At 39.4% G+C, this 22,905-nt stretch overlaps 1 long non-coding RNA gene across 1 annotated transcript; it reads left to right on the top strand.

Annotated features, from left to right (window-relative positions):
- The first annotated feature begins 13,948 nt into the window (after positions 1-13,948).
- Positions 13,949-20,785, top strand: LOC129044585 (uncharacterized). The gene is made up of 3 exons (XR_008504710.1): positions 13,949-16,851; positions 17,132-17,219; positions 20,446-20,785. It is a non-coding gene; the product is annotated as an uncharacterized LOC129044585 (long non-coding RNA).
- The last annotated feature ends 2,120 nt before the right edge of the window (positions 20,786-22,905 follow it).

Below are 22,905 nucleotides of genomic sequence, written 5' to 3' on the forward strand. Positions count from 1 at the left end.
CTTTTCCTTGCTTTGCTTTTTTTTTTTTTTTTTGAGACCGAGTCTTGCTCTGTCACCCAGGCTGAAGTGCAATGGTGCAATCTCTGCTCGCTGCAAGTTTGAAGGTTCTTTTTTTTTTTTTTTTTTTTTTTTGAGACTGAGTCTCGCTCTGTTCTCAAGGCTGGAATGCGGTGGCGCAATCTTGGCTCACTGCAAGCTCCGCCTCCCGAGTTCACGCCATTCTCCTGCCTCAAGCCTCCCGAGTAGCTGGGATTACAGGAGCCCGCCAATTAGCGCCGGGCTAATTTTTTTTTGTATTTTTAGTAGAGACGGGGTTTCACCGGATGGTCTCTATCTGCTGACCTCGTGATGCGCCCGCCTCCGCCTCCCAAAGTGCTGGGATTACCGGCGTGAGCCACCACGCCTGGCCTGGAGGTTGTTCATAGTCTCAGTGTGAGTCCCTGGTTAGAGTGCCTTCCAATCGAAATAGATTTTGCATTTTTTCAACTAAAAGACATGCACGCAAGTTCAAACACTCTGTAATTTGTTAGCAGTGTTAGCAATGAGTGAAACAATAAAAGGTCCCCTCCCTCTGGGTTCAAGGTTAGTTTTCTGATGTTGGTGTTTTTTCAAAATGCCAGATTACTTACTTATGAATCAAGTAAGGACTGATCAGAGAGTTTAAAGATACAGGAAGCCTCAATTGTGGAGTATAGTGGGGCTGTGTGTATTTAATTAATCCCTGACAATATCTGAGGATGTTGAACTGAGTTAGTTTGGAATCTATGCTAGTTTGCATTAGTAGGGTATTCTCATGAGTATCCCGTAGTGATTCAAAGAGGATCGTTTGTGTGAAGACAGGGGCAAGGATCTGAGAGTCAGTGTGATGGGTAATATCTGTGGCCATGGCAAGTTCTTTCTTCAGACAGTTTAGCCAGTTCAGCTTGAGGATGCTGTTGGCTCTTTGTATAGAACTTTATCACTGTGGATGGTAAGGACAGTGGAATCTTTGGCTGGTGTGTGTTACCTTTCCTATTTCCTGAATAATTTTGCTAATGAAATGTGATCCTCTGTCACTAGAGGCAGTAGAGGGGATAACCCATGTGTGGAAGATGCACTCTTTATAAACCTTGGCAACCGATGTCCTTGAGGAGTTTCAACAGGGAAAGCTTCCCATTCTGAAAACACGTGGATTGTGATGAGTGCATATTGGTAGTCATATGCTATTGATGATTGAATACAGCCTATTTTTCAGTGAAGGAAGGACGTAGAGGTAGCCACTTCCCTTTTTTGCCCCGCCTTTATGCTTTTTGGAGGATTATGTTTTTGATAGATGCAGCAAATGGCAAGAGCTTGGTCCAAACAAAATCTAAAGAGTCCAAGCCATATTGTTTTGTTTAATATATACTACATGTTGTCCTTTCTGTGGTAAATCTGGATGAGTCAATTGTACACAATGACTTGGGAGACAGACTTAGGAGTTACCAAATGGCCATCTGGGTATTTCCGAAGTCCACTTAAGTGGATTCAAACATCCACCTTTTTCTCATCCAATTCTTTCTGACTCTGAAATTGTTATCTGGGCTGTGTGAATTTTGCATTTCCTTTAGAGGCATTGTAAAGACATTGCTTCTGTCAATTTATTTAAAGAGGGTAAATAATCCTAGCAGGACTGTGGGTATTTGAAATGAAGCCCAGGTATCTAGTCACAAGGTTTGGAGACTTCCTGGATTTCTTAGGCGGCCAAGGAAGAGGATGCTGGCTTAGCACCTTTATCAGCCAGTTTATTTCCCTGAGTCTCATCTGAGTATTTTATACTATATCCCTCAGCTTTAATTGTAACAACTAGCTGGGGCAATAGCAATGACTCTAGAAGTTCTGCTATTTGGGGTTTACTTTTGACTGGGGACAAGTTGCTGTCATGAATCCTCTCTGTTTTCAAAACATACCAAAATCATGCACTACACCAAAGACCCAGTGTCTGTCACTGTAGATGCTAACCTGAATTCCCTCTGCCTTATATACGCCTGAAGGAGAACAATTAATTTAGCCACTTTGGCTGATTTAACGTGTGGCAAACTTGGCATTCAGGAGTTTTGTGTAGATGAGTGATGGCATATCCAGGCTGGAAGGTCCAAACCTCCTTCCAGAAGTAGGAGCCACTGACATAGAGCATCAGGTCAACTTAGGGGAGAAGGGTTTCTGACACATCTAACCTAGAGTGAGACAGTGATCTGGTTTCAGTAGCACCATTGTGTGTGTGTGCTGAGGGGTTCCCTTATTGGACAAAATGTACAGGGTAGCGAGGGATTTTTGGCAGCAAAGGATTGTGATTGGGTGGGGAGGAGTCGTAGTGTTTCATGAGAAGTAAGTCGAGAAGCAAAGGAGTGCTGTGTGTTTTCATTAAGCAATAGGGTCGACACAGCATGGGAACATACACATCAGGTGGGCGGCCTGACACTAAATCAGAAGTAGCCTGGACGAGTTGGAAGTTATGGCCACTCTTTGTAGGCCAGGAGGATATGCTTTAGCACTGGCTGGTTTTGTGGGAAAACAGAGAGAAAGACTTGGCTGAGTCTCAGGGTGCTCAGAGAAGGCCACAGCCTTGGGGTGCCGTGGTGACCACAAACACTTCCCCCATCCCACACCAATCTTTAAGAGCCTTTTCCTTCTTAAAGGCCTGTCACTTAGCAAAGAGCTTTCAATGAACCCTCCCCTCTGGGCCACTTGTTGGATTGCAGCCAATCAGTGATGGAGGGCTGGACACAACTGTGGGATGTTGTGATTTGGTTTGGCTCCTGGGTCTAGAGTGCTCTGGGGTCCACTGTATTTCTGGGATAAAACGCCAAGGCCATAACTCTCTTGCTCATTTACAAACAAAAGATTGAGGGCTAGCTAAACAGGGACAGAGTGGAAGCAGCTTTCTGTAAGACACACCCACCAGTGTGCCCTGTGAGTTTACCATTGCCTCGGCAACACTCAGGCATTACCACCCCTTTCAGCAGCAATGACCTGATGACCCAAAAATTACCACCCTTTTCCTCGCAATTTCTGCACAAACCACCCCTGAATCTACATGTAATTAAAAGTAGGTATACATATGACTGCAAAACTGGGCTCAGCTGCTACTCTCGGCACCCTGCCTATGGGGCAACCCTGGGAGCAGTCACTGAGCTGTGATACCGCAGGAGCTGTAACAGTGTTGCTTTGATAAAGGTGTTTTCTTCCACCTTACTACTGGCTCGCCCTTGAATCCTTTCCTGGGTGAAGCCAAGAAGCCTTGCAGGCTAAGCCCCACTTTGGGGTTCACCTACCCTGCATCAGCATCAGGTTTTTTTTTTAACTTGTAAAATGGTTTTTGTGATTCTGTCATGTATTTTGCAGTCATGAACTAACATTTTTTTTCCTCAATTGTCAGTTGCAGTTTCTTCAAAGATCATTATAAATACTCCTTAACCTACAAAGTTTGGTAGTCACAGCCTACTCTTCGAGGAACAGCCTGACTCACCATCAAGTGGCTCCTCAGGTGGTTTTACTTCCCATGTTTCCCATGTGAGGTACTATGCCTCAGTGATTCCTGGCAAAACTTGTATTCTCTATTAGTATTGCGCTAACTTTGGAGTGAGTTTCTTTTGGTGAGTAATAATTTTAGTCAATGATACTACTGATTATTTTATCTTTTTTTAGGCTTATGATGAATACTTGATTTATGATTAATATGTTTTTCACTTTTACACATTTCAAGGAAGGAAACAAGAACAGACAGAAACACAACATACTTCCTGAAACCACATTTTAGCATCCTGGCCGAGTATTCATCACTCAGCAAGATAGAGAGACATAAACTATTTCCAGCAAGAATACTTCATAAATGATGAATAGAAGTAAAATAGAATTCCTAAAAATCTTGCAGAACTGTCTTAATTTACTAATATCTTTACACTGTATCCTAAGTCACTCTCTAGCTTCTTCCTCTAAGCATATGAAATGTAAGACCTAATGGGAGCACCAGTGCCTGTATAAATAACAAGAACCAGCATGTCTTTCTTTATGGCAGGGAATACTCCACAACCTGGGACAAATGCCACTCTGGCTCAGTTTGGGGAAGCTCCTCACTTTACCATCCTGACGTTGAATAAATGATTCAAAGGCAACTACAGATGCAACCTGAGCCACTGGATGGGCTTCTGTAAATAAAGTTATCTCACCTGGCATTCATCACAGAGAAAACAAAAAATAAGGTACTACATGTCACATTTGTCTAGATCCTATACATATTTAGGTTCACATTAAAATGAAGAGAAAACAACATAGGCTGAGAATCAGAAAACCTGAACTCTGTCCCAGCTCAGGCACTGACCACAGGGAATTAACCAATCTCTTTGAATGTCAGTTTCTTCATTAAGCATCGTAGAGAATGTCAAAACCAACTTTACAAATACTGTCATTCCAAAACCACACAATTCAAATATAAATAATCTTTACAAGGTAACAAAAATGTACAGAATACTTTACATAAACATTTTTAGAATAACTTTATTATAACTCGATAAGCAAAATAATCCAAACCTTTATACATTTCTACAAAGATAGTCACGTATGTCAATTTTTCGGTTTCCTCTCGTGCCTATTTTGTCTCCTGAGCTGGCCCCTTTTCAGCTGACACGTCTGCTCCGTGTTCTCCCACAATAGCCTGACCTGGCCCGAGTCCGCGCCCCTGTGAGCCTCCTTTCTTGCTCACAACAGCAGCCTGCCTGGTGTCAGTTATGGACTATTCTTTCTTTCAGCCTCGTTTCAGGGTCCTCTGCCTCTTAGAGCTGCTGCTGTAGCTTGGCTAGAGACCCGCTGCTGTTGCATCATGGAAAGGTGCCACATACGTGCACATGTCAAAGAATAAGCAGACCTTCATGTTGTGTTTTAGTTTTAGAAAAAGTCAGAAGTAGCTTCACTTGATTTAAGCTTGTAAAGAATAGGAGGGAGGCAACAGAGAATCACCGTTGCAAAAAGCAAACATCAAAAATCACATTAAAATGTTGAAGTGTTGTGGAGCACAAACCTAGCTTTGTTGGATCAAGTATTCCTGAGAGTTGTTCTACTTGCTTTGTTATGCTTTCTATCAGACAGGGCTCATTCTCTGTCTTTTTTTTTTTTAACATTTTCATATTTTTCCTTTAGTCTGTTTAGATTATTATCACATCTTATGTTTTAAAACTAGCGAAATATTATGTGTAAGTCATAAGACAGTGTAAGAAATAATAAAATGAATGCTGATGTACACATTACCTGCCTAAGAATCAAAAACTACACATATTTTTAGAGTCCTTAACACTGTCCTGTTAATTAGTCCCATTTCTTATCTTTATAATTTTGCCAAAATCAATGCATTAGTAAAGGACATTGAACATTATTGTTTTACATATTTTTCAGTTTAAACAAATGGAATCACACTGAATATATTTTTCTGAAATTGCTTTTTGGTTCAATATTAAATTTGTAAGATTCATTCTTATGATATGTTCATCTGTACTTCTGTGCATTGATTTAGAGTATTCCATCACAGGATAATACTATAATGAGCATTCCATTTTATTAGATTGGGGTTATTATCCATTTTTTTCTATTATAAAAAGTAGATGTCCTTTTCTCGTATGAGTTTCCTGGTCATAAAAGTTAGATTTTCTCTAAGGTATAAACCCAACATTCAAATCATTGTGTCAAAAGATTTGTATACTGTTGGTTTTACTACATTAAAATGAACTGTTTTCCAATTTATGCTCCCATGAGAAGTTAAAGGTTCTGGTAGATCTATATTCTTAACAATACTTAATAGTATCACACTTTTTAACGTTAGTCAACTTGGTTTCTCATTGGAATTTTAATCTGCATTTTTTAGAAGTACTGAATCAAGATAAGAATCAAGTAATGAAAAACTATTATTTTAGTAAATAAAAATGCTGTAAAGACAATAAAGCAAATGAATATAATCAAAAGTGGAGAGGGGCTACTTCATTCTGATAGTCAAAGATGGCCCTGCTGGTCATCTGAGTTGAGAGGTGGCTGGCAAGATGAGAAGAGATGTTAAGTAGCTGTGGAAGGGGCCTGCTGGCACAGGGCATGCTCTAAGGCCCTGAAAAGAGGCCAACATTCTTTCCCTCTAAATACCTGAACTAAGTAAAAACAGTCCTGGCTTTGTACATTTGAATATGCACAGGTTTAATTAACATAGTTTAGTTAAATAGCACTAGTCTCCCAACAACGTGGTTTCAATTTCAGTTACCACAATATGCTAACTGTGAGCAACTGCATAAAATACAAACTTCATTCCCAGCTCTTAATTCCACAAATTCCTATGTGAGTAAATAACAGACAAGCATCACGATCAGGGACTGTATTAATCTTGTGGGGATGCTGCAACAAAGTACGAAAAACCGGGTTGCTTAAAACAACAGAAATGTATTGACTCATAGTTATGGAGGCTAGAAGTCAGAAATCAATGTGTTGGCAGGTTCATGCTCTCTGCTGGCTCTAGGGGAGAATCCTTCTTCCCCTCTCCTTCCTGTTTGGGTTTGCCAGCCATCCTTGGTGTTGTTTGACCTACAGATATGTCACTGCATTTTCTCAGTGTGTCTTCACATCGTCTTTTTTCTGTGTGTGTCTGGAGCTGTATCCAAATTCTCCTTCACTATAAGACACCAGTTAGTCTATGGGATTAGGACCCACCCTAATGACCTCATTTTAACTTGAGAACCTCTGTAAATGTGCTATTTCCAAATAAGCTCATATTATTTTGAGATATTGGGGATTAGGATTTCAAACATGTCTTTTCTGGGGGGACAGAATTCACTTCCTTCAAAGCCTGTCAGTGACTGATCACTGTGCATCTGCTAGTTCGCACACAGACAGCAAAGTCTGCAATCGTGTTGATTCCTTGTCTCCCAGTGAAAAACCCATGTGACATTTATAAATATGAATAATCAGAAGAAAAAACTGGTCGACAACCATTGATGTGCAGCAAAGAAATAAAAAACGTGCTAACCCTGGAAGTGGAATTCAAATACAATGTAAATGGAATCGTAGAATTGGCTCACCACAGGAAACGCAGCAAGAGGAACTCGGCACAACGCAGTGTTCTGACATAAATGAGGAACGTAGCTGTGACGAAAAGGATGAAGAAGCCCCAGAGGAAGTGATGCCAGCAAAGACAGCAACAAACTTCATATTAAAGGAACTCTTGTAGATATTGCATGACATTGACAATGTTAGACGCTGTTCTGAAAACAACACGACAATTCACCAAGGCATAGAATCACTGCTGGCTCCTTATCATAAGCTATACGACAAGAAGGAGGCAAGCACTGTTCAAACTGGGCTTGATACACTTCTATAAATAAATAAAGCACTTAAATTGCCTGTTGTTTAATGTTTTAAATTACAGTGTAAAAACTAAGTACTGGCCAGGCGTGGTGGCTCACTCCTGTAATCCCAGCACTTTGGGAGGCCAAGGTGGACAGATCATGAGGTTAGGAGATCAAGACGATCTTGGGTAACACGGTGAAACCCCACCTTTACTAAAAATACAAAAAATCAGCCAGGCGTAGTGGCACGTGCCTATAGTCCCAGCTACTTGGGATGCTGAGGCAGGAGAATAGCTTGAACCCAGGAGGTGGAGGTTGCAGTGAGCCAAGATCGCGCCACTGCACTCCAGCCTGGGCGACAGAGCGAGACTCCATCTCAAAAAAAAAGAAAAGGTACTAACTTCACTATGTTTCATTTCCTTATACATTTATAACCAACAGAAAGAGATTTTTAATGTTTTGGCCAAAATTTTTAAATGACACAGAACAGTCGATGTTTCACATGGATTATTTAGGTCACTTTACAGATCTTCAGCTTACATAGTGATTTGTATGACCCTGCACTGCTATGCAAAGAGAGGACTGTCTGTGTTCTTAACCAGTAAGAAGGAGGGCAAGAAAGAGGTCTCAGCCAGATAATGCGTATGTAATAAAATGATGGGAGAGAGAACAGCACTTTAGATATGAAATGTACCGTGTGGGGAAGCTATTCAAACAGCAACAACAAAATAGCTTAATTTAACCTGATGGAGTACACTCAGCCACCTTCTAGATGTCCCTGCTTATTCTTCAGATCTTCTCTTTTGTGGCCCCAAAGGATGATTCACTTCCTGGAGTGAAAAATAACCGTTGCTTTCTTTGCCTAGAACTTTAAACTGAGTTGTGCTGTATCATCCAAACCTGTTCAATTCTCTCTTTTCTATTCATCAGTGAGGTCCAAAGGAGCCAAAGACAAATCTCTCCTGTTTTTCTTAGAAACAGAAGGATGTTGCAGCTGTAACCACAGGCTGCTTTTAATCCTAAAAGTCAGTGTGATAATGAAATCCAGTGATTAATTTCTGTCTTCTAATCAATAAGTAGACATATCAATTTATAGTATATTAGAAAGCCTCAACTCCACTGAAACAAAAAGCAAGAGGCTCTGCAAATGTTGGAGTGTGCTAAAGGAAAAGCATGGACTGATGTTTGGGGAAAGGTTGGTCGATGTGATGAGGCCATCTGTGTTTGCTAATAGTGCTTATCAAAGTTAGGCTCCTACGCAGAGACAGAGACCAGGAGACAATCCTGTATCCTTCTTGATCCTTATAGTCCAAAGGGATGGCTCCCAAGTCTTTCAGAAAGACATTCCATGTTATAGGAGATTTAAAGGGACAGAGAAACGGTTTATAACTGCAGGTTTTCTGTCTTTTTTTTTTTTTTTTTTCCAGACAGAATCTCACTCTGAGTGTGATCTCGGCTCACTGCAACCTCTGCCTCCCAGGTTCAAGAGATTCTCCTACCTCAGCTTCCCGAGTAGCTGGGACTGCATGTGTGTGCCATGACGCCCAGCTAATTTTTGTCTTTTTAGTAGAGATGGGGTTTCACCATGTTGGCCAAAATGTTCTCGATCTCTTGACCTCGTGATCCGCCCTCCTCGGCCTCCAAAAGTGCTGGGATAACAGGTATGAGCCACCACGCCTGGCCATTGCAGGTTTTCTAAAGTTAAGGCTCTTAGAAATGGGAGGTCAGGGGCCTATAGTCAAGTTTTGGGTGGGACAAACAGTAAATTCTTTTGGCAGAATGGAATGTTCCCAGGCAGGTGCTTTAGAGGGGACTGGGGCATTCTGGGGACATGGCTCTGAGCTGATAGAAGCTGTGTTGGAATTTGGCCAAGTCTCTTAGTGTATGTGTGAGGAGGAGGGATGTGCAGAAGAAGTTGTTTGTGCCAAGAATTTGCGGTTTTCACAAGTTAAGACAGTGGTGCCTGGGATCATCTGCAAGATATTAGTCAAATGTTGATAGAATGATTGTTTGCAGACTGGTCTGAGGGCTTAGGCAGATCTGGACCTGTTGATACTGAAGTATCTGAAGGTAGAGGAAGAAAACATAACGTCTCAATAATATCTGAAGTAGGAGTAGGAAAACAGAGATTTAAGGAGGTAAGATCCCTTAAGGCCTCAGAAAGAAGCTTCACTTCTAGTGCCTCCCTTTGGAGTAAATGGGTCATTAAATTAGTTCTTTGTAACTAACCTAGGAATGATGGTGAAGAAGGGAATAATGAGAGGAAAAACTTTAAATAAGAATGCCTGAGAGATAATACTAGGTTAATGGGAGAGAAAGAAATTTCCAAGAAGCTGTCATGGGAAAGGGCTAATGAATAATAAATAAAAAATTAGTTATTAATAATATAAATTAATAAATAAAAAATAAATAAGAGATCTGCCAACAGCCACACTCACAGCACTAGATGGATTTTAACTAAATTAAAACTTGAGTTTTTAATGAATTTTCTACAATCCAAAATTTATTTCAGTTTAATTTTTGTAACAAAACACCATTTCTTTACTTTTTGCAAAAGTAAAAGTAAAGTGCTATTTGTACTTTTTAAAGAAAAACTAATTTTAAAGAAAAAAATAATTAGCCGGACGTGGTGGCAGGCACCTGTAATCCCAGCTACTGGGGAGGCTGAGGCAGGAGAATTGCGAAGGTTGCAGTGAGCCCAGATGGCCCCACTGCATCCAGCCTGGGTGACAGAGCAAGACTGTGTATCAAGCTTCTTCAGTACTCACATGTAAACTTCTACTTTCCCCTTCAGATTACAGCAACCATCATGCCAAAGCTATACACTCTCGGGGAATCCCTGTGGATTTCACTGATGACCACTTGACCAACTATCATAAAGATCAAGGCCAGGGGTTCTCAAACTCTCAACATTTGTGTGCTCGTCTCCCCTTCACCCAGAGTCTCCCCAGGGCTGCTGGGCCACACTTTGTTTTGTTTGACTGGAACATAGCTTGAAAGGGATGGAAATTTCCAAGAGGTGTTAAGAGACACATAAATATTTCAAATATTAAAACGAAAGAAAGAAAGAAATGGGCATTTGTGAGCTTTGGTCATGAGAAGGCAGGCCTCGCAGTACTTAACTGCTCCTTCCAAACCCCTGTCCAAAGAGAGGACCAAACTCTAGTGAGGCTTCCAGCAGCACAAGGGTGTCCCGCGGATGACCCCAGCCCTCTTAAAATGACTGCCTGAAAAAGCTCACTTGCAAGGAGAATTTACTGTTTGTTTCAGGCAAAACCTGGTGATGGGCAGGTAGAGCTCCGAATCCCCTCTTAGAACCTTAGAAAGCTTGCAATTATAAATCTTTTCTCCGCCTTTGAAGTGTAAATTTACATCCCAGAATTGTCTCCTCAAAGACCTGAGAGCTGTCTCTTTGAAATGCAAACATTCAGGAAGCTAACTCTTGCTCTTGTTGCCAGTTCCTGAGGGAGGGGAAAGGCCTAGCTTTGGTGAACACCTTGCTCCAGCTTGCACCGTCTGACTCTTTTATTGCCATCAAAATCAACATGTAGACTTTTTACAAACCCGATGACAGCCCGTTACAATGGAGGCCATAGTAATGGAGGTCTCTAAATGAAAAAAGAAGATGGGACAGTTTCCTGATAACAGTCCTACTTTATTCCAAGGATAAGCATGTCATGAAATTATTGGATGGCAGATTATGCTTGAGTTATCTCTGTTCTTCCTTTTTCTCCTCGGTCTCATCCCAATAACTTATAGATCCTTTAAAGGCAAAGGCCAAATATTCAGCTAAGTCAGGCATAGTTTAGATGCCAATATCAATTTTAGCTATATGGGAGAACCTACTTAAGATGTTGAGGACGATCATGTGTGTACAGGGCAAAAAGTATGGGACAAAGAGATAAGGGGATGGGAAATCACACCCTCCCCTCCCCACCACAGACCATGACCTTGGGCAGATCCTCTAACACCAAGCCCACCCAGGCTGCATCTGACAATATGCCGCATTCTACATGACCTCAGAGTTCTTTCGGAATTCCAGCTGAAAAGCTGAAAAGCAATACTATCTAGTTGTGGTTTCCAGCTGTCCCATGTTAGTATGTATAGCTTTTCTTCCTCGCCATGAAAGCACTATGGGAGAACGAAGCCCGATGCTGAGCATGCTTTGCCAGGTGGGTGCCACTGAATCGCAGACCTCAGCGACTGTGTTCCACCTCCACAGAGGCCGGGGATGTTTGTTTCCCCAGTGTGTTCATATATTTCAGCCAGTTTCATGCACTTTGCCCTCTCAATTTGCTTCACTTTCAGGCTCAGTGAACCTGACCTGCAAGTCTCCCCGCAGTTTCCCTCAGCAGGTGCTCACTGGGCAGCCCCAACATGTGAGAAACGGCTGTAGGGTGCACAGAGGTGAACTAAATTACTAAAAACTATTACTTTACTAAAATGCTTCCTGGATTCCAGAACTCACCAACTGGGAGAAAGGTCAGACACACACGGAGACAACTCATCTACACAAATGATCATCAGTGATTTAAAGAAGGTGCAGGAGATCATGGAATAAGAACAAGAAGAGATTACTTTCCAGGGCTCTCAGAAAGTTTCTGAAAAGAGGTGCCATTGACCCTGACCTTAGCATTGTGATGGAGACATTACAGAGCTGGTAGGAAGGAGAAGAATAAGGAACGGCTGGAGCACACTCGGGGTGAAATGAGTGGCACTTTCAGTGTGGGAGCTGCAGACTCGGTTTTGGTGGAAGAGTTAGGAGCCAGGATCTTGTCAGGAATAATTCTGTGTCCAAGTGCAGAATCGTGGCTTGCTCCACTACTGCCAGTAACTCCATTTCTCAATCATGATGGTGACGCTTTTTTTTTGGCTTCAAATCCCAGAGATTGGCAGTACTGAAGTCACATTACAACAATTACCTTTTCAACTATTAGATGATTAATTTTTACAAAGTAGCAAGAACAGCTGTTTGGCATGTAGCAGTGCAGCACGAGTGCCTTGTAAGTGAATTAAACAAAATATCTCTCCAACACACACACGGTAATTCTTGCTGCATGTCAGCCTCCACTTCTCCCTCCACTATTTGATGCGGTGAAGCTGAGGCAGCCGGCTTGAGCGAAAGCTTTCAGATCTCACTCCAACAAAGAGCTTTGATTGATTCATTTAGTATAAGGTGTTATATCTGGCTAGAGAAATCCAAGCTGAGTTTTATTAATTACTAAGAAAAGTATCTATGCAATAGATTAATCTTTGATCAAAACTATGTGTGAAGTAGAAACATATTACACACATGGAGAGCAGTTTTATGGAATAAAAACAATCTATGTGTGGCATAACTGACATTGTCTTTATATTTTTGGGGGGTGTGTGAGGACGGAGTCTCGCTCTGTCTCCAGGCTGGAGTGCAGTGGCACAATCTTGGCTTACCGCAATCTCCGCCTCCTTGGTTCAAGCGATTCTCCTGCTGCAGCCTCCTGAGTAGCTGGGATTACAGGTGCATGCCGCCACGCCCAGCTAAGTTTTGTATTTTTAGTAGAGACAGAGTTTCACCATGTTGTCCAGGATGGTTTCAATCTCCTGAACTCATGATCCTCTCGCCTCAGCCTCCCAAACTGCTGGGATTACAGGCGTGAACCACCTTGCCCAGCCTATAAAGAATTTTTAAAACAGATCTCGAATATATAGATAGCTTAACAATTATACAATTGTATTTATCAAGTATATCACAAGGTAAACATTTTACGCTATGTAAAAGGGAGCAAACCTCCGAATTTGTCATGTAGGGTCACTAGTGGAACTCACAGCAACAGGTCTGATGAAGCAGAGGAGGGAACCGGGCTTCCGTGTGCTTTAGAGAGAGTGAAACATGAGGAGTCACAGGCAGAGAAAACTGTTTTTCAGAAAGAAAAGGAAGGGGACATGACAGCCCAGCAGTAGGGTGAAGAGGGCCTCTCCGTGGGTGCCGCTGGCTTGAGCTGCTGTAAGTGGCTGTGCCTGGAACAGAGGATCTGGATAGGAGAATGGGGAAGGGAGTGCTGGAACTGGGGGTGGGCAGGAGCAGCAGTCTGGAAATCAGAATGACCTAGGGTTTCCTCTCATGCTCCCGTTCCCAGTGTTTCACGTGTGTAAAGTAGCAAGCATGCATGTACTGCTTAGAGGCATCTACACTTACATACTACACTCATATACAACACTTGCATCGTACAGAGTACACACAGTAGGTGTGGCATGTAATAAGTTACCCTCCTATATTTTCTTCTAAAAGATTTTTAAATATTTGCATCTCAAATTTAAGTCCTTTGTCCATTTAGATCTGGCCTTTGTGTGACAGGGATCCATTTTTGGGATAGAGATGCATTCTGATATTTTCCCATATGGATACCAACCGCTCATACCATGGATTATACAGACCCTTTCTGACTGTTCCGTAATGTTAGCCAGGGCATACAGCAAGATTTCACACAAGCACAGACTCTCACAATAGCAATTCCTGCTGTGGTAATTATAACTTCACAGCAAATCTGGTACGAGAGTTGCTCCACATAAGCTCCACCTCCCACCTTCACACACTTTAGTCTTCTATGGGATTGTCTTAGTTATACTGGGCCCTTTTCTCTTCCATATAAGCTTTGGAAGCAGTTTAGTGACAATGGTACTCTTGTCTTTTTCTTGATTTTAAAAGGAGTGATTTCAATATTTTTAATCGCAAAACATGATAGGTGCTGTAGGTTATTTGTCGACTCCTTTTATCAGGTTAAGGAAGTTACCCTTTATTCATAGGTGGAAATATCATGAATTATTTAATTTTGTAAAATAATTTTATAGGCCTTTTGAGACAATCATGTAACTTTTGTCTTTAATTCATTGATAAGGAGATGATTTCAGTAGATTTTTCTAACATTGAACTAAATTTGCATTACTAACCGAGCTTGTTCATGGTTTTTATACATTGCTAGGTATACTTCCTAGTATTTTGTTTACAATATTTTTCTCTGTGTGCATGGATGAGGTACACCATAGCAAGGTTATCCTAGTCTCAAATGAATTGAAGAATGGTCTCTTTTTTCTCCCCTCGCAAATAATTAGTGTAACATTGGAACTACTTGTGACATCATCTGGGCATCATGTTTCCTTTGCAGAATTATTAATGATTAACTCAATTACTTTAATGGTATGATTTCCATCCAGATTTTCTAATTATTTGAGTCAACTTTAATAAGTTATATGTATCCAAAAATTTGTTAATCTCACTTATTTACAAATGCATATATATGATTGTCTTATTACTTAATGAAATAGATCATAAATATAAAAGTGTGTATGTACAGCTTAAGAAGAATATAAAATGAGCATATGTGCCCTTCCTTCAGGTTGTGAAATAGAATATTTCCAGTATCTTAGAAACTCCCATTGCCCTTCTTCAATGCCACTCACTCCTTCCACAAGAGGTAACCACTATCCCTAACTTCCTGTTAATCATTCCATTGCTTGTCATTACAGGCTTGTATATTGTTTAGTTTTGCACGTTTGACTTTTTAAATAAGTGAAACTATGTATTGTTTCTTATGATCAGATATGCATACACACAAACATGTATATGCATACATATATACACATACACACATTATTTTTAAGAGCAGTTTAAAGTTCACAGCAAAACTGAGCAGAAGGTATAGATTTCCCATATACTCCCTGCCCCCCACACACGCATAGCCTCCCCCATAATAAACATCCCCCACCAGAGTGCTGCATTTGTTACAATTAATGAACCTACATGATACATCTTATAGTTTGCATTAAGGTTCACACTCCGGCTTGGACAAATTTACAATGACAAGTATTCACTATTAAAATATCATACACGTACTTTCAGGGCCCTAAGCGTCCTCTGTGCTCTGGTTATTCATCCCTCTCTTCCTCCTAACACCTGGGAACCAGTGATTTTTTTTTTCTATTTCTATAGTTTTACCTTTTCCAGAAGGTCATAAAGTTGGAAGTGACAGCATGTAGCCTTTTTAGATTGGCTTCTTTCATTCTGCAATATTCATGTAAGCTTCCTCTGTGTCTTTTCATGGCTTGACAGCCATTTATTTTATCATTGAATGGTATTCAATTGTCTGGATGTAATACATTTTGTTTAATTATTCACCTACTGAAGGTAATCTTGCTTGTCTCCAAGTTTTTGCAATTATAAATAAAACTTCCATAAACATCTGTGTGCAGGTTTCTGTGTGGACATAAGTTTTCAACTCCTTTGGGTATATACCAAGACACAAGATTGCTGGGTCGTATAATAAGAGCAGATTTAGTTTTCTAAGAAGCCACAAAACTATTCTCCATTTCGTATTTCCATCAGCACTGCATGAGAGTTCCTGTTGCTTCACATCCTCATCAGCATTTGGTGTTGTCAGGGTTCTGGATTTTTGCCATTCTAATAGGCATGCAGTAGTATCTCATTGCAGTGCTGTATTTGAGAATGTGAATAGCTGCAGTTCATTCACTCTTAGTGCTGCAAGCTACTCTATTATTGGAATATATGATCATTTAGTTACCTATTCCACAATCTACCCATATTGAGAGATAATTGGATTGTTTCCAGGTTTTTAAAATTGTGAAGATTCTCATATATCCCTAGGTAAACAAATGCAAGAATTTTTCTGGGGCCTGTAACAGGCTGACTAGGCTGCCCTAGGTTGTAGTGAAGCCACTGAGTCATAGGGTACACGCATGATCAGCTGTATGAGCTAATATCCGTTTTCCAAATGGCTGTCCCTCTACTTGCATGGGATGAATACTTCCATAGTTCTTTATCCTTGCCAGCACTACACCTTTCAGAACTTCCAAAAAATTTTGTCAATATGTGTTAAAGGGTATCTAATTGTTAATTTTCATTTTCATGATTATTATGAAGTTGAGCACTTTTTCACATGCTTATGGGCTATTTGTGCTAACTTCTTAATTGAGGTGTTATTTTTCACTTATTAATTTATAGGAGAGCTTTATATATTCTGGATACTAAACCTTTCTAGGTAAGATGTGTTGCAAATATCTCTGCCAAGTTTTGCATATTTTTTTATCATTGTGGTAGCCAATAAACAGAAGTCTTACATTTTTATGTGATCAAGTTAGTTTTTACTTTTGCAGTTTGTTCTTCTTCCCTATGTAAAGATAAAAGAGATGCTCCACAGTTTTTTTCTAAGAATGTTGAGAAGGTATCTTTATCCATTAAAATATATTTTTATGTTTGGTCTATGGGACTAAGTTTCAATTTCCTTTTTTTCCCCTTATGGAGATCAGTGGTCCCAGTGTTGCTTATTGTAAAATTTACTACCTTCACTTAACTACAATAAAAGCTGTGTTACAAAATATGTTTCCAAGTATGTGTGGAAAATATATTTATCTTTATGATTCTACTCAGATTAATTAGCTGTCAGGACTACTGTGTCCGGAGTTGATTCCTTCTGGTAGGTTCATGGTCTCGCTGACTTGAAGAATGAAGCCACGGACCTTCACAGTGAGGGTTACTGCTCTTAAAGATGGCACGAACCCGAAGAGTGAGCAGTAGCAACGTTTATTGGGAAGAGCTAAAGAACAAAGCTTCCACAACGCGGAAGAGCACCCACGCAGGTTGCTGCTGCTGGGGTGGGGGTGGGGGGTGGCCAGGTTTTATTCCCTTATTTGTCCCGTTTCTATCCTATCAGAGTGCCCTTTTTTCAATCCTCCCTGTGATTGACTACTTTTAGAATCCTGCTGATTGGTGCATTTTACAGAGCGCTGATTGGTGTGTTTTACAGAGCGCTGATTGGTGTGTTTTACAGAGCACTGATTGGTGCGTTTTACAGAGCGCTGATTGGTGCATTTCACAGACCTCTTGTAAGACAGGTAAGTTCCTGATTGGTGCATTTTACTATCCTCTTGTAAGACAGGAAAGTTCCCCAAGTCCCCACTCGACCCAGGAAGTCCGGCTGGCCTCACCTCTGGCTACCAGAGGCTAATTTCCACCCTGGTATTTCTCAGGCCCATAGATAGTGTGAATTCAAACCCAAACCAATATGGCTATTGTCTTGTATTTAGAAATTATGATACTTTTTTTACTTTTCATTTTTTTGTCTACCCTATTGGGACCAAGACAAGCATATATTTTCACTTTCTTCTTATGGGGGTGGGATTTCCCTAGCCCAGGCACTTAACATGCTTCTTTTTAGAAATCCCAGATTTATGCAGAAGGCATTTTAGCCTATATTCCTCCCTGCATGGGCATCAGTCTCTGTCTCCTGAATTAGGTGCTCATGGTTCTGGGCCAATAGTTCCTGGGAGACACCCCAGGGCAAATGCCAGATGAGACACTCACACCTCTGGATTCAGACTTTTTTTTGCTCTTCTAGGTATCTGAAAATTGTCCTGACTTTGACTCAGCCCACGCATTAAAGCAGATGCTTTTAAATATTTTATGATACATGTTTTAGGAAAGGGCCTGTCTGGGCATTTTTTCTTACAATTTTCATTTTTCATTCAATTCTTATTTCACACTATCCTAAGCATTAATCAACTCTTGTCATTTATGTCAGTTAGTACAAAACTTCACTATCCTGTTCATTATCACCATTTCATTTTGTTCTGCACAGCCCAGACTATTTATCTAAAAATGTTTAAAGAAATCTAAGGCCTTAAAGGATTCTTTCTCAAGGACTCTACTGTTTGTATTTAGAGAAATGCTTATTTGTTCCACTGTTTTACTTTCCTCTTGGGTCACGCTCTTTGATGACTGCCACCTTACAGACGATGACAAAAGAGGGCCCACACTGAGACAATGATACCTGCTTGCCCCTTTGGATTTTATTAGTGTTATCAAAATATTAATAAAATGTCAAAAACAAATTAATATCATTAGAATGTGTGCCTCACTTAAAAATTTCTCTCTCTAATAAGAAGTTTTTGTTTCCTAGTTCCTTTGGTACCCTAATGTTTAGGTAAATATTCTCTGAGGAAAGGATGTGGAAGTCATAGCAAAATATATGCTGGACTTGAATGAAAATATCTGTTTCATAAAAGTTAAGCAGACAACCAAAATTTACCTTTTTTAACCTAAATTATCTAAACATGTATTTACATTTCTGCTTCATTGAAAGATAACTTGAGATTAAATGTTCCTGAGACAGATTTTGGAATGCCCTCTCTTTCTAAAATATATTTTTTATCTTTTGTGGACTAAGCAGTTATTTAAAAATGAACTTAATGATTGCTAATTACAAAGTTATCTAAACAGTTATTTTAAAATGAACTTAATGATTGTTACTCAGTTATTTATAACGCATTTCAAAATTAACTTTTTTGTCTAAACCTTTTAACACAAATGTATTAAATTATGAAACAGGGAATTGGCTATTTTTGTTCAAATGTTTATTCTCATCAAACTTAAAATATCACTCAGCTATATGATTAAAAATGAAGGACTTCACTCATTAAATTATTTCCCAGTTATTTGTGATATTTCTCCATATTAAAGGACATAAACAGTGCCCTTCGAATCTGATGATAGTTCTATTGATAGTGGCCATCACAAGTTACACATTATTAATAAGGTCAAGGCACAAATAAAATTTCTCCCTTGCTTTTCACTCAAAAACTACAAGTATAGTTCTTTGATAAGATGTCCCAACTATGATTTGTGATGCCAATCATAGAAGGAAAGAGGATGCTGAGAAACAATAAAATAGCTACTTTAAAATGTTCTGTGCCTGAACATTCTGATGGCAATATTGGTCATATTATAAATTTGAAAATATAAATTTTAATCTAGATTGATTTTATTCTACTAGTGATTTTAAGAGCTTTATCCAAGAGAAACACTTGCATTTTTATTCCTAATGTTTCTTAAAACATGTGAAACTCCTTATTTTTTTTTGATAATTTTAAGAATTCCTAGATAAGCAGAACATAGAGCCAACTGTTATGTTCTGGTTGTTTTTAATAGGTATATTTATGTTATCCCCCAAATTATAATTTATTAATGTCTAACTTCAATTAGATGAGTTGACTACTTTTCATACACCATTGACTAAAGGAAACCTAATTTTACACGTAATTCAAGGAGATCTGTGAGTAAGAACATTTTTAAATTAAAGCAACACATGTACATGGAAAATCATTCAAACAGTTTGATGGGAAAAAAATCAGTGGAAATCAGAAACTTTTTTTTCCTTCCACAGACCTTGGTCCTGTTTTTCAGAGTTAGGCAGGGTTTATAATAACTCTTTTTTTTACTATATGCTATTCTCTTGAACTGTAAATAATATTATATAATCACCTAATTTGTTTTATCAATTTTAAGTAATATCCCTTGACTTTTTATGAACAATAGGGAATATAGCTCATTTACCCTACTTTCTTTTCTTTTTTCTTTTTTTTTTTTTGAGACGGAGTTTCACTCCCTCACCCAGGCTGAAGTGCAGTGGCGCTATCTCGGCTCACTGCAACCTCCGCCTCCCGGGTTCATGCCATTCTCCTGCATCAGCCTCCTGAGTAGCTGGGACTACAGGCGCCTGCCACCACGCCCAGCTAATTTTTTGTATTTTTAGTAGAGACTGGGTTTCACCATGTTAGCCAGGATGGTCTCGGTCTCCTGACCTCGTGATCCGCCCGCCTTGGCCCCCCAAAGTGCTGGGATTACAGGCGTGAGCCACCGCGCCTAGCCCATTTACCCAACTTTCTTCTTCTAAAACTGTATTTCCAATTTAGTCTTTAATTTATAATTTTAAGGGATTTTTTAAAATTTGCTTCCTCTAAATAATATACTTACAGTGCTTAATTCTTTGCTTAAATAATATACTGTTTAAATATACAGTCCATCCAATTTGAACACCACTGATTGGCTCAGTAGGATGTGGAGATTAGTGTACAACTTCCCTCCCCTCCAACAGTCCCTGTCATAGCTTTCGACTTGTATCAAATATGGTTCTATGCTTATATTTTCACATTTTATGTAAATTACATCCTATTTTGTAATTATAATAAAGTCTGTGCTTTGTTCATAGGTTAATTTTGATCATGGAATCTCAAGTGAATTGACAGCATCATTATTATGTTTTCTTTTATTTTCAAACCACAGTCGCAGGTGGAGTGATTTGATTTGTGTGAAGGCAATGAAATGATACACAGATACACCGAAGCCTCCCAAAAGAATCCTGGTTCCAAGATTCAAGAAGATGGATTAATGTTTTTCCATTAATTGTTGGAATTTATGCCATTTTTTACTATGTGCCATCAATTTTAAAGCACTTTTGAAAAGAGATAACAATCTACAATAGCTGGCATTTTAAATTCATAAAAATATAGTATTTTCTTCAATTTTTATACATTTATGATGCATTATTTCTTATTTCCCAGGAATTTTACTTACCTTTGTTTTGAATGATTAAAAAGGAAACATAGCACCTTTTTTCAGCACATCATCAATATAGCCTAGTTATATTCTTCTCTTTATGAAGTAATTGAATTGGGACAGACAGCTTGCCAGGCCTGCTGCCACTTGTCAGCATCGCATCCCTACATTCAACCACACTTGCATCTAACGACCATCTCTTTCATTAAATTTCTTTTGCACCTTTTCTTCCTGAATGAGTGCATGATAGTTAATTTTCCTGTGCACTTGGATGTCTCAAGAAGGTTTTAATTCTTTTTGTATTGCATTAATATTTAAGTTAAGTTTATAATTGCAAAATGATTTATACTCAGAACACTGAAGACTCCTTTGTTTTGTAACATCCTGTCAAAATGACAAGAAGACAGATCATCCTTTAGGGAAAAATTGGTTTTGATTGGCATCAGCCTTTCCAACAGCAATGCTGGAGACAAGAATAAAATGAAGTCATATTTTTGAAGGATTAAAAGGAAACAAATTTTAATCCTTGAATTATTTGCAGCCAAAATCTTTTAAATATGAAAGCACAGAAAAAGACATTATAAAATGAGGCCTCAAAAGTTTTATTTCAAATAAACCCCTTTGAAAATGCCTAGAGGACATACTCCAGTAAGGAGAGAAATACACCGTGGTGTTAGAATTCAGGGTTCAAGAATCAATGGTAGTGGTGTTTATCATACCCCAAAAAATACATGAAAACATAACATATTGAAAACAACCCCGAGTAAACTTCAGGAAGTACCCCCTTAGACAAAGTGCTGTCGCAACAGAGAAAGCAAACCAGAGGTGGCAAGAGGAGGCTAGAGTACTTATTTGGTTTGCTGAGATGATATTAATTTTGACACATCAGAAATTGAGAAAATTAACATAAATAATGATATAACCACCATTACAATGTTAAAGATTTCCAGATTTCAAACAAATAGAAAAAGATTTGATCTATAGAGTGAGAGGTACAAATAGGAAAAAAGAAACAGTAAAGAAAGTATGAAAAATAATAAAATGAGATGACAGAAATAAGTCATAATGGAACAATAATTACATAAATCAAAGGTTAAGATGGACAGGTAAAATTTTTAAGTGTCAAAAAACACACAGTATAACCTATCGAAAATAAATTAGTGGAAAAAATGTAGCAGGAAAATATGAATAAAAAGAGCTAGTTTCGATTTTTGATAAAAATTTGAATTCAAGTTGATAATATCCTAAAGAAGGAAAAGTCTGTAGGCCAATAGAAGAAATAGCAGATGCAGAGATGTGCTGACAAACATGCATGCTCATGACACTAGTCATACAAACTCAAATTCCCATTACAGTTGTATACATACATTATGGCCGACAAGAAGAAAGTTCCTTTAAGCCCACTTGGAGCATTAAGACAAATTTACCATGTGAATCCCTAAGTGAACTCTGAGTTACTTCTGAGAAGGAATGAAGAATGATATCATAAATGAATTTCATATAGCACTCAAAGCTCCCCCTCTATATGGTTCAGGATAGACTTGACTATCCATGGTTCTGGAGTGGAAGGGAGGAGAAAGGAAAGGTGCATTCAGACAAAGAAAATGTGTACAGAACACACCAGGGATATCAGAAGAGGCTGCTCATGGCAAGGCGTGGTGGCTCATACCTGTAATCCCAGCACTATGGGAGGCCGAGGTGGGTGGATCACCTGAGCTCAGGAGTTCAGGACCAGCCTGGGCAGCAAGGCGAAACCCCATCTCTACCAAAAATACAACAAAATTAGCTAGGCATAGTGGCACACGGCTGTGGTTCCAGTTACTTGGGAGGCTGAGGTGAGAGGATTGCTTAAGCCCGGGAGACAGAGGTTGCAGTGAGCCCAGATCGTGCCTCTGTACTCCAGCCTGGGCAACAAAGTGAGACCCCGTCTCAAAACAAAACAAAACAAAAAAAGAGGCTGCTCAAGACCAGACTCAGCTCCTAGACCTTGAACTCCAGTCCCACCTCACACCCTAAGGTTCCTAAAGAATCAGTAACTTAGTTCACCCTACCCCACTCCTGACTTCTGGATGTAGCACAAGTTTCTAAACTTATGCAAACAGTGAGGACTATCTATTTTTGACAAAATAAGAAGAAATGGAGTCAAGGAAACATATAAAAGATATTTTTGCCAGTTTTATTGATTAA

This window comes from Pongo pygmaeus, chromosome 13 (genome assembly GCF_028885625.2).
Source record: "Pongo pygmaeus isolate AG05252 chromosome 13, NHGRI_mPonPyg2-v2.0_pri, whole genome shotgun sequence".
NCBI lineage: Eukaryota > Metazoa > Chordata > Mammalia > Primates > Hominidae > Pongo > Pongo pygmaeus.